Source organism: Neolamprologus brichardi, chromosome 4 (genome assembly GCF_056152115.1).
Source record: "Neolamprologus brichardi isolate AB-2024 chromosome 4, ASM5615211v1, whole genome shotgun sequence".
In the NCBI taxonomy this organism is placed as follows: Eukaryota; Metazoa; Chordata; class Actinopteri; order Cichliformes; family Cichlidae; genus Neolamprologus; species Neolamprologus brichardi.
The window spans coordinates 15,796,687-15,809,965 of NC_142107.1; the positions used below are offsets into that span (position 1 = coordinate 15,796,687).

The window sequence follows — 13,279 nt, forward strand, 5'->3', positions numbered from 1 at the left end:
TTATTCCACAGCCTCTTTCTACTTCTGTATTTTGTGCAGTCATGTGGTCTTTTAGTGAATGAATGCTTGCAAAGCACTTAAACTCATTTAACTTACCTTTCCTGAACTTTTGCTTGTTGGATTGCTGCTACTAGAAGCAAACGTCATGTGAAGTGATTTCTTAGATGCCACAGATGCTGGCAGACAGGCTTTTTCCATCAAATGAAAATTAATTTTAAAAAATCATTTACAAAGTTGCATGATTGGAAACTGTATTTTGCCTCTATTGAGGACATAAAGCATGTCACCCATGTACAAGCAAAACACTCCCTGTAGTGCTACGAATGATGGTCTCTGCTCTGCTTTTCCACTCGGCTGAAGACAGAGGAAGCTGTTTATGGACCGTCTGACAATGTCCTTTTGGTTAAACATGATCCTCACGCTTACCCCTTTTATCTGTGTCTGATTGATGGGTCTACAGGGGGTTTTGAGTGCTCTTACAGATCCTGTGCTGCTTCCTAATTGCTGCTTCTGACCTAGCTTCAACCCTCCTTGGTCCCAGGGGAAACTTCACCATTAATTACTGTGACTTCATGTTATATCAATCAGGGTGTCCTGAGGGGCCTCTCAACCACCCTTTTACAGTCAAGTACATGTAGAAGACCCACTGAAGTCTGATAAACTCATTCCTGTGTTGGGAATACAATCTTTTGCCTAATTTAGGAGGACGTTTCTGAATGAGCTTGATTTGATGTGTGTCTCTCAGTCACGCCAGCAAAGATGAGACCCCCGGGTGCAAGACGAAGTGGAAGGTTGAGGTGAGAGTAAACTAGCTTTTTCTACTTTTAACCATATACTGTGCAGTAATAGCTGTGAGACCAATGTGTTTGAAAACTGCTGTGGTTCATCACTGTGTTTGAACTTATTTAATTCAGTGTTAATGCAGAGATTGGTTAAAAATAGCGTGATCCTTGCATCAGATTTCTCAGAAATGAGAAGAAACGTGGAGGCGATGTTACAAAATTTGAAAACCACACTCATATTTCCTGTACCCAGAAATGTGAATACTGATTTCCTGACAAATCTAAAATTAGTTACAGGAGCTGGCTGACTGTCAAATACTTTTTTTTCCAAAACTGAAAAAAAGCATTTATTTGTTGCCTCTAGATCTCTAGGGGATCCTGTTGAATGTAAAAACCTCTTGTTCTCATAATCCAGACAAGTAATCTACTCTGTCAGCATAAAATGGGGCCATATTATGTCTTCCATTATTTTAACAGCAGAAAGGCAACGATACCCACATTCAGTGAAGAGTGTCTTAATAAAGAAGCAGATCAAAGCAGCTATGAAAGAGACTTTTTCCAGGAACCTGAGATGCTTGTGCCCTGAAACCTCATCTGAGGGAAGGCTCTGAGCTTGGTGCCCCTTGTCAGCACCTCAGAAACTTTCTGCTTCCTAACATCCATCTCTGCTCTAGAGAAAATTCCCAGGTGAATCTGAGCTTTCACTGAAACCAGGATGGAATGCGCTGTAGTGGTCTTTTCATTAGATGGAGCAACAGTGTGTATTAACGGTTGCCTGAATATGAGGAGCCTCAGTCACTCAAATTAAATCTCTGAGTTTGCAGCGTAAAGGAAAGTCTGTCTATCTATCTATGGTAGCATAATTTGCTGTTTGAGTTGGATTTCTGTCTTATATTAGGAACTGTTGACATCTCCATTGCTAATTCTCCCTTCTTTCTTGCTTTTCAGTTAAGAAACCTCTTGAGTTTAGTCAGCCGCATCAGCAGACCCAACCTCAGAGTCTTATGACAGCGATGCAATACCAAGCCTGTGGATGCTCATCGAGTTGAAAAAAAGAAGTAATATTTATGTAATTGATTCTTTGCTGCCTCTGTAATGAAGCAGGAGTCTATCATTTCACTAAAATATACACAGGGGAGCAGAGGGTTCATGGGTGGAGGCTTTGATAGTCATAGAAAGCATGTGGTGTTATGATCATCATGTGGCAACAAGCATGGTTTTGTCTAAAAATTGACCAATAAGCTGAAGAATTAGAAGGTTTTTGTGATACATTTTTCATATTCTTTTGACTGGTTTGCCTTAGATGAATATAAATAAATACTGTTGTTAGAACTACATAAATATGAGCGCTTTGATGACCGCTATAATAATCCTGAATGCATACTGTTTTATAGACATATCGAGTTGCATTTTGACGTAGAATTCACTTCAATTCTCTGTGTGTGCGGGCCAGTTTAGCCACCAGTACCTTACAGTTATTTGGTAGGAAAATGTCTTACCCTGTATTCAAAGTCCATAACCTCAAATGAATTCAAACAGGTCCCTGTGCCGTAACAGCAGTTGTGGGAGCAGTTCTTCACATGCATAGTGCAATTAATCATTTACTGGATGAAGATATTCGTGTAAACACTTGAAATTTTAATATAATCTCTTCATTGCTGGGATTTTGTGTGCGTGTGTTTGTATTATGCCTTAAAAAGCCAAAGTTATGTATCTTAGCTGATAAAGATTCAAAATACTATGATATGTGCCGTTAAATCTTGAAGGTTAATTCGTGTAATTATCAAAAACTATTAATACGAGCTGTGATTTAAAAAAAAAACAACTCACTGTAGTTTATTGCAGACGTGTTTAACTACAGTCTCTTTGGGTTTTCCTTCATTCACTCCACTGGGACACATCAATATAACTGATATGAAAGCATTATTATTGTTTAATTGGCCACAGCCATTTACCGTGAAATTTAATGCCTCTCGTAACTATAACAGTCATGGTCCCCCGTCGGAGTGACTCACTGTAGATGAGGGTTAAAGGTTTCAGTCACTGGACCCCACTGTGGCTGAGGATATCGCTTAGTCACCCCGTCTGGAGAAGCAGCGCCTCCCTGTGTACACACCGATTGGTTGGTGATCTTGACGGGCTCGCCTTCTCTACAGACCGTCTTCAGCCCAGGGCGGGGCTGATTCTCTACCAAACTGAATTGCTACAACCGCCAGGAGGAAACTTACCCCGGGTCGATCCATGGAGCAGTGTGGGAATGCTCCGTCTGTAGCAGAGAACCGGACGGCAGCCTCATTTCGACTTAATCATCCTGGACTGCCTCAGCTGCTCTTGGGATCGAGAGTGACCGGATTGAATACTACTGCACTGGGATTGGCTTAAAAAAAATAAAATAAAACAAAATAACAGAAAAAAAGAAAGAAAAACCATCTGCGGGGTGAGAAAAGAAGCGCGTTAATCGCCGCACCGCTGTCAGGATGATGTGACAAATCATTTATCTGCTGCCCGTGGAAAAATCAGTGGAATCGGATTTTCTCTCTTCTTCTTCCACTGCTGGAAATCAACGGAACCGGTTGTTATAAGGGTAAGTTGTGACATTATATCGTGGCACTCTCGTGTGGTCGCCCTTACGGAAGGCAGGACTCGGAGGAAGCGCTCACGCGTCGTGACCGCGGTGGAAACGAGCTCAATCCGGTCGATTGAATTACTGGTCAGTTAATTGATCCACAGAGGAACCCTTCAGACTCGGGCTGGCTGTAGCAAACATGCCATCGGTTAGGTTACGGAGTGGTTTGCCAATTTGCACTCATTGTGAAGTTTTCATAGAGAAAGTGGGCTATTTAAAGTGCTCCAACAGCAGCCAATAATTGGTCTATATTTTTGCCCAATCACCTGCTTAACAAGTGTGATACAGCCTAACCTACATAGTAAAAGAGGCGTTGAAGTGGAATTAATGGGGTGTGAAATGAGCTTGAAGTCTGGTAAGGTGAATTACTTTTATTTTTGTACTTGAACTCCTCAAATTCAGGATATATTACTCTCGTTAGACTCATATGAGCCAAAGGCGAGGTGGTTTCCATTTCAACATCTGGTTAGATTATCTAATCTGGCTGTAGGCTCATCATTGGGAGAAAGCCCCAGCCTCATCTGAATTATAGATGTAGCATAAATGTGTTGTGGATAATCATGCAACATAGCACACATCAAATCCCACCTGACCTTATCTTTGTCATTCTCCTCCCATTTCACCCTTTCTTCCTCTTGCTCATCACCACAAACTGGGTGCACATAAATGGTACATAATTCATGGGTAAAGGGTGCGAGGAAAGAGTAGCAAACAGTATTTTCTTTCCACCCCCCAGTCTCAGCCTCTGTGCACCCTGAAAGTATTATTTTGTCTTTGGATGTTTGTTTTCTGTTGAATTGTTGCTTTTGTGATGCACTGACACACTGTGACTCAGTGTGACTCAAGAGAAGGGCACACGTTTCTCAAAATCATACCCATGGAGCAGACACTTAAATGTCTCGATTTGACTCATCAGGGGTCCGGAGCTCTGCCAGGATGGCAGCGCAACCAGCGCAAACTTATTAACAAACTGCACTCTTATTGACATCCACAAAGGGTATGTGCACCTCTGTCGTACAGTACCTGGGCAGACTGAAGTGAAACCATAGACATACTGTATTAGAAACTGCTGAGTTATTTTGGCAGACAGGACATAGGAGCACATGGCCTGGTTTGTGTGCCCAGTGTTCCTGATCACATGGAGCAGGAGGGGGGGGATCATATCTCTGGGTGATGTAATCACACTAATAAAGCAACCTCCCGATGTGTGATAGTGGCACTCATTCCTATCCTCTGTGTCTGCTCCAACTGGACCCTGGAGAGAATATTCCCAGTGTGTCTGTGTGTGCGTTTGTGTGTTTGTATGTCTATGTGATACTTGGAAGGAGCTGGGAGTAGCTGTGGTGAGGCCGGTCGACCATTCAGTCTGGCTTTTGTTGCCCAACTGCTATGTGAGTTTTGCAGAGGGCTGCTTAGGGGGCCACGGTGTAGTCATGCCTACATGACTCGCAGTATGTTATCTGTCTATCAGCCTAGCCAAGTGTACAATCCTGTATAACTGCTTCATGGTGTTCAAAACTGTTTCGGGGCAGGATTTTACACTCAGTGATTGATATTATCAGCCTTCATTCACTGCCATTTTCAGTAGATATTCCTCCCTGTGTATCTCAAAGCATAACAACAGCAACTTGGCAATGTTTTTATGTGTGACCTATAATCACTTCAAGATGCTGTATCTACATTTAGGACACACTTATCTGGCCTACAGCGGGCTCACTTTGTCGATTTGATGCGCTTTCAATAAGCTGATGCAGTTTTCAGTAAGACTACAAACAAGCTGTAGATTTCCTGAAAGCCCCCCTCTGAACTCTAAAATCTGCCTGTTCCCAAACTTTGAGTGTACTCTCTGTGATTGTGGGTCATTTTCAGTCTGGGTAGCGCTTTCTCCGAGTCCAGATGAAATGAGCGTCACTGGGCTGAACAGTTCCATGTGTGCAGAGCACATGCTTCTCAAAATAACCTCAGGCTGTTTCACCAGCACACACATCTGTATCACGAGTCAGAAAGTGGCTCACTTCACAATCCTGTTTACTGGGCATTCTACAGCTGGGGTTGATTCCTAACATGCTACAAAATAGCTCTGCTGATTTGCTTAATTAATGTTTAAATAGCAAGATAGTGCACACTGTAGAGGCTGCTATGTTAAATCTTTTCATATATGCACATATTTATGCACAAGAAAATGTCCCTTTAGGGCCTTTTCATGGTACTTTTGCAGGGAACAGTGCCTACTCTGTAGAAGATACCTCCGAGCAGCCCTAAAAAGCTGGGGGGCAAAGCCAGATGCAGCTGAAGATGTTGCTAAATAATTTTACTAAATAAAAGGCTTAAAGCAGCAATAAGAAGCAATTACTGCCTCTACCTAGCACCTGTCCAGATTTTCTGCAGTGGAAGCCCAGCTGTTTATTAGTGTGTTTATTAGAATGCATTGCATGCTATTATTATTATTTTTATCCCAAAATATTGTCACTTCTAAATTTTAAGATAATGTATTACTTATGCTTTTCATGTAAAACCTTCACATGTTAAAATTCTGTTAAAACGCAGAGAGGATTTTGATTTTGCTTAAGCTACCTTTAAAGCAGTGATATTCCTCTATCATCCTGGTTATTCTATATCTTCTGTTTTTCTAAATCAGAAAAATATATTAAAACCCAAGTTTAAAACACTCGGCAGGATGTATGACCTCACAGGTTTGGTATCCTTTCTTAAACTCTCTTCTACAAAATTTAAAGAGATTTGTAATGCTCGACCTCCCTATGAGTGTAGGGAGTTAAAGATGTATTGTAGTGTCATAAAAGATTGATGTCTAACCGTTGTGCAGCTGAAACACATGTTTGTCTGAGACTTTTATATACCTGTCATCTCAGGAAGCGTCTGCTTTGTGCGAAAGCTGCAACAGTTTTGTCTGCTTGCCCGGTGTATGAATCAGGGGCACGGCAGCATTACCTAGAGAAGTCAAACATGTTAACCAACTTGTTCTGCCGCTTTCCAAACAATGCATGTGCATTCCCGTTAAATATATTGGTTACAACTGCTACCACAGCCGCACATTAGCTTAAAAGCATGTCAGCTCTGCTTGCTAGTGAGAGAGCCCACGGGCAATGTTTGATGTCTCCCTCCCTAGCGCTTGCTCAGCTCGTACCTTTTTGACTTTGATGTGGTTTTAACTAAGTTGTCAAAAAGGAGCACTGAGTTTTCTCTCCCTCCCCCTCCTTGCATGTCAAATCATGTGATATTTGTGGGAGAAAACTGCCTCTGGAGTATGCTTTAGAGCATGGAATGTAAGCAGATACATCCTGCCTTGTTTTCAGAGCAATAAACAAAATATAACATGTATTAGTAGTGGTGCACAAAATGTAATTATATAGGAAGTGCAGTGTTTGTATGAATCCGCATCCAATGGCTGCTGTTTGTTTGGAAATACATTACACCAGGTACAGTAATAGACAGTGTCCGAGTTCTTCCCCCGTTAATGACTTGATGCGTGAGTCACAGGCGCTGCTGTCCCCTTCCCATGATACCTCATTGGTTTTGTGATGCAGTGGCAGCCATGACGAGGAAGTTAGTTGTGATGTAATGCTGCATGCAGCAGCGGCAGTGCTATTTCAGGTCTACCTCTAAGCCTTCAGGGCTTCCATTTGCCAGAATGCCAGCCTGCCCTTCTCTCAGTCAGCACCTCGTCTGTCATGAGCATGACAGCCATACATGAACTAGTATTCACAGAATTTACTAGAAACCTCAGGTGTACTGCTTTGGAAAAAAGCTGTAAATTAAAAACGTGTTGCCGGAGTTGTTTTCAGAGTTATTTGGCTGAACTCAACATAACAGAGACGAAAACTTTAAATGTCAGATTGATAGTTACAGGGTGTTTTTTTGGCTTCCTAGCTTGTGTTGTCACTGACACGGCGTCTGAGGCTGGTTAACCTCAGGGCAAAGCTCACTTCCAGGGCGGTGGGAATGGTTTGCTCTTTCTCCCAGAAGGCCAGTGCTTGGAGACAAGCAGCAATGGCTCCTTGGCCTTTAATCTTCCTCTTAAGAGTGTGAAGAGCTCTTAAAGGGTGTGTCTGTGTATAAACCAATAAATATGCAGTATTTACCTGATGTCTCGAGACATCATATGTTGCAACTGGGAAGTTTCCCTGGCTGAAATCTGTTGGCTATTTAAAAGCTTACACAGGGTTCAGTTACTGCAGTGCAACGTGATAGTGAACTTGTGGGAAACCAACCAATAAAGTTGCTCCTTGTTGGAAATGATGAATGCTTTTATTGTCTCAATCAGTTTGTTTGTCACTGGTTACAAAATGTAGTTTTTGTGAACACACTTTTCTTATTGTCAGTTTGCACCGTTCGCTCCTTATGCAGTTCTTTTTTTGGACAGAAACCTTAGTTGTCAATTTTGGGTCATTCAAACTGACACTGGAAAAAACTATGATTAGATTAATGTGCTCTACAAAGCCACCGCAGGTGGGGTGTTGACAGCCAGGAGAAAAATATGAATTGAAACTAAGTTGAATGAACATAATAGCTTTACAGAAGCTAAACAAATAAAGGCAGGTTGGATCCTTTGGTAATGATAATGCTTGATAAAATCTTATAAGGTGTGGCACGTGAACTTTTTTTTTTTTGGCTTCTGAAGTAAGGCCTTCTGGATAAGATTTGAGAAACCTGTGGGTTAACCAAACCAAAATATAATCACCTTGTCACCACGATAGAATGATCCGGAAACTAAAAGCAAACAGATTGTTAGATAGCTAACTAACGTTTGCTGAAGGCCATATATTGCCTTATTGATACATCCAGATTTAAAATACATTAAACTGCTTTCATCCTCCAGCAGCAGGAAGGATTCACCACAAGATAATATCCAATTTCTTTTGCTTCCTTTTCAGCTAATTGAAATACTGCAATTTAGAAGTTAGAAATGGGTGTGTACAGTGTTTTAGGTAACTAAAATAACCTAATTAGGGCTACAAAACACATTTCAAACACATCAGCCGTGAGGACGGTTGATTCATAATGCAGCTGGGATGTCATGACTGTGAGTCAGCAGCATGACATGGGTAATCTAATACATATTCTTAACATATTACGTCTTGCATATGAGAAATACACCCATGCATTTTGGGCTAAATTTAAATGTAATACCGAAACTAGTAAAAACTAAACTAAGACATTTTTTAACAGTAAAAACTGAAATGAAACAGGAAATTAAGTGAAAGCGAACTGGATCGGAAAGAAAAAATTTCAATCAATGAATATCTCATACAAATGTGCAATATCTACTTGTGTATTGATTCAAATAAAAAAGGATCAGAGCATAATGCCAAAGAGGCAGGTACGCTCCAGTTTAACAATGTAAACTCTTTAGTTGCTCAGAAAAGGATAAACTCTTTAATAAATAATAACTTTTCCTTCTTTTTTTTTTTTTTGAATGAAGTCTCTTCGCAGAAGCTTTAAAATCACATCCCCCTTTTTAGTTGTTGTTAGTCCACATTGCTGCAAAGACTGCAGGACTGCATAATGTCTGTTTACTTTTCCCCAGCTTTTTGTCAGGCCAGAGGGTCGGCCTGACTAGGAACACCCTGACTGATATAGTATCTCAGCACTATTACAGCAGCAATGAGAGTGCTGTTTTAAATAGGAAGCCTTCCCCCGGCCCACTCCCCTCCTAACCCTCTATCTTTGGCACAGCTGGTTGTCATACCCAGAGGCTGTGAATCCTCATTGTGCACCAGACTGCTAAACCCAAGTTCCCTGAATTGATTTGCACGCACACAGTTATATCTGGACAGTTTCAGCGCAGTCCCACCAACATCACATACCATGCACCAAACTCACTCCAGCAGCTTTCCCAGAAATGAGGGTGTGTTTTGGACTCCCGTGACTTGTCTTTTTACTGCCTTTTTTCGGAAGAGGTGGATCACAGTCGGTGGAAATGCTCTTTTCTTTGGCATGAGACTGAACCCTTGAAAGGCCAATGCTGAGTAGTGTCCAAAATGTGCCAGTCATGCATCTCTTTAAATATTAAATATAGATGTTTAATACAAACAGATTTTAAGTAACTGCTTGGAAGTGTGTTTTGTGAATAATGTGGCTTTAACCCAGGCATAATTTGCACATTTAAAAGTACCTGATTCTGTAACTCTTCACTTTCCCTTTCTCCTTCCTCTGCTTCTTGTTACACCGGTGCCAACTTTTCCTCCCATTTGCCAGCCGACAGAGCTTGTAAATTCAGTGTGCCAAGGAAAATGATGTAAAGCCTGTCTTTTATGGTTCCCAGCTGATCACGCCCAGTTATAGTGAAAGGCATCAGTCTGCAAGCCTAATATGTGGTGAAGCATATTCGCTTAGAAAAAGGCAAAAACGAACATGAACAATTATGCAAAAAATAAGTTGTTTTTTTTCCTTGAACCGACCCGAGTGTGTGCCCTCTCGTTTTATTTTCAGTTCTCTCATCTTTTCCCACTTAGACATTCTGTCTCCTGTCTCTGCCTCGTTTCCTGACGGTTTGTCACTTCTCCATCACAGTAGTTGTCTTGGTTTTCAGACCACAAACAAAACTTGGAGCCGTCCTTACGTGCGTGCTCTCTGACCTGGAGGGAAAAACTGATTTCAGTTCCATAGACAAAGAAACTGTGTTCTCTTTAGTTACATGAAGAGTAAGGAGGCCTTCCCCTCACTGGGCCTGTGACTGTCCCAGAGGACCTGCCTCAGCCTTCCTAGTTTTCCTGTGCTTTTGTCCAGAGTTTTCCACAGATCTGGTGGCCCAGCTGCATGCCTTTATTCTCGCTCTTTCCTCCCCCTTCATCCTTGCTTTTACATCTCCCTAATCACAGTTCAGAGATCGTGGGTTCACTTATGGGTGATCCCCCCTGCATCTCCCTGCGTGTTCACAAAATAACATATTTAAGGGTCTGCACAATTAGTTGTGAAGTCATGAAATAATTACCCCTTCATTAGATGGAAAGAAAGCCAGACTTTCTGAATTAGGCTTTCACGAGAGGTAAACTGAAAACTATTACAAATGTAAAATTCTGCAGTTAAATATTTGTAGTATTCTGACAAAAGACAGAAAAAACAGAATAATGGGTCAAAATTAATGAATCTACCTTTATTTTAAAGTAATTTAGTTCAATTCAAATTCCAATTAAATGTGAAATTTTTTAAAAAACATTATTTTCATCCTTTTCGTGAAAACTAGTCATTGAAATGCCTTAAAATGACACCACCTAATAATAGCTTTGACACATAGTCACCTGACTTTCTTTGTTCCTCTGTCGTTGCTCCCCAATCTACACTCTTCACAGCCTCTGCCAAAATGCCATGTGACTCATACTGGTGTCTCAGCACAGTTGGCCTCACAGATTTCTCCCGAGTGGGTTGAATATCTCAAAGACTAGATCAGAAGCAGACTGTTAATCGTTAATTTTATTCCTTTTTCGCACAGTTGTTCAAACAAATGTTGATTCCCAGCGGCTGATTTGTGTGTTCCTCCCAGCAGTGAGAACTGGCTGTGAATAAGCACTTATCTGTTGGTCGGATCACTTCGCCGTCCATACGTTACGACCAACCAAACAAACACTGTTTCTCCAGCTTTTCCTTTCATCCACATATTTTCCCGTGTGACATTCGAAGGGGAGTTAAATGTGCAAGCTGTATTTGAAAAATATAGCTGTTGTACGTGAAACTGAAAAAGCTGGCTCTCTCTGCAACACACAGGCTTCTGCTGCTGTTTTCTCCAGGAAGAAATGAAATCTCATCTTTATAGAATCAAGCTTCTTCTATCAACCCAAACAGAGGCTGTATTACAAGAACGCTGAATCTGTTTTGCTGCAGAAGAATTGGTTTCATATTCCCCATAATTCAGGCCTTTTTTCAGCACCTGCATCCACAGCTACATGCTTTCACACACATGCCTACAATCCACTGCTCCTATGTAGCTATACTGTGTATTTTCACAGCCTCCAGTGGTGATAATCAATGCAGCCAGTCAATAAGCAGTACTCTGTTTAAGGTCTGCAAATCTCTCAAAGAGGCGTTTCCTGAAATTGGATGTGAAGGTTGAGTTCATATGAGGCTTTTTAGTAATAACAGCAAGTGTGTTAAATGAAATGATTAAAGATGGAAAGAGTGAAAACCATGATTGTACCTTTGTGAGACGGTCGAGTCCATCAGTTGCTGAATAAAATTAGCAGCTGAGTAGAGGGTGACTCATATTTAAGAGAATAACTCGTTATTTAGATCTTCTGGTGTTAGACTGAGAGATTAATATCCTGTGTTTGGGATTAATAAGTGTGAGCCGTTCTTAACATTTGTTTTCTGTTTGTCTTTTATAAACACTTGTTGGGTTTTATCTCACATAAGCTTTTTATCTTACATCCTTGAAATGGATGCTGCTGTTTGCCTAATAACATAGATTCTCTTTAGTGTGCTCGTAGAAGAAGTCGGCTCGGTTTGCTCATTTTTGATGAAAAAATGAATACTTAAGGCTTTAAGTTTTTATTCACGAGTTATTACAACTATAATCAAGACTTAAATTATTTTGATTGTGTGTTTCTCAAAAGTTCTTCTTCATCGCTGTGCGGATTAGTTTACTCTACAGTGCCAGTTTCAGAATTAATTTTTTTTCTCCTTTATCCTTTTTTAAACTCTTCTACACAACCATCTCCACTTTGGATGCTCAGTGTCACAGCATCTATTCTCTCCTCTGCTTGAGACCATGCTACAGGCTACGTGTTATCTGCTCTCTTCAATAGGCAAGTTAGCTTTGATGTCACACTACACAGATCTCGCTCTGCGGCCAGAGTGGGCGGCGACCCTGACTCAGACCAGACCAATTATTTTTGGCGGACGGTGACGTTCTCTTTTACAGCGGACAGCAGTGTGGATGTGTTCCTGTGCATGTGAGCAAATGTATGTTGTTTCCGTGGTCGTGTGGACCGGACACAGAAAACGCACCCAGTTTGCAGTGTGTTTCCTGCCTTCATTTTCACCTCGCCCCCTTCTCTGTTCTGCATTTCCTTCCTTCCAGCACTCCTCATTAAAACTAGCAGTAACCTGACCTCTGTGGTCGTGCTCGTGGTTTCTCACAGAGGATGTGAGACAAGATGACAAAGCTAATGGCTGCCCTTTGTGAAGTATTTTTAATCATGTTGATTAGAACACAAGATAAACCTAAACACACACTGGAGGATGATGCATTACAGTTTGTTTTTAATGTTTTATATTTTTAAACTATTAACATAACTGTGGTCTATCAACATGTCTAACTTTTGCTGTGTTTGAGTTTAGCACAGACACTGCTACTAGCACCTAGCAACATTTTTAAAAAACACTGTTAGAAAAGGCTAAGGATGCTTGTTTAAAGCAAAACTCATAATCACATTTATTTTGGTAAACACTGAGACCTTTCCAACATGATTACCATAACAGAAAAATATTGTTTTTCTAACTTGTTTCTCATGATAAATCTTGAAACCAAAAGGCTTTCCTGTTGACCAAAACCTTTTTTTCTCGTCTTGGCTCAAGCTGAACTGAAACTGCCACAGTGGTACGGCCAGACAGTTTGGGTTCAAAGGAAGGAGGGAAACCAGAGTAAGCTGCGTTTATAACTAAAAAGAACGCAGCACAGCTGTTTAAGCCAAAATTGTAATAGAACATTAATTCAGATTAGTTACACAAGCTTACTGCTGACACGGTTTACTTTGAAAATGTCACAACTGTGTTTTAGTCCGATCTACAGCCTGTATATAGAAGACAGCCATTTGTTGGTGAACTCCAGCAGTGCAGCGTCGAGCTTAGCGTTATCATTGTGGTAGTCTTAGTGTTTTAAATCCGGACGTGACAAGTTAGGGGTGACGGTATGGTG

At 41.0% G+C, this 13,279-nt stretch overlaps 1 protein-coding gene across 3 annotated transcripts in view; it reads left to right on the forward strand.

The window, feature by feature from the left end:
- Window positions 1-2,965: 2,965 nt before the first annotated feature.
- rhbdf1a (rhomboid 5 homolog 1a (Drosophila)) overlaps window positions 2,966-13,279 on the forward strand; it is a 29,214-nt gene continuing 18,900 nt past the window's right edge. For all 3 annotated transcript variants that reach the window (XM_087839919.1, XM_087839920.1, XM_087839921.1), the window contains exon 1: window positions 2,966-3,366. The gene's annotated coding sequence lies outside the window, so the exon portion shown is untranslated. The remainder of the gene's footprint in view (window positions 3,367-13,279) is intronic.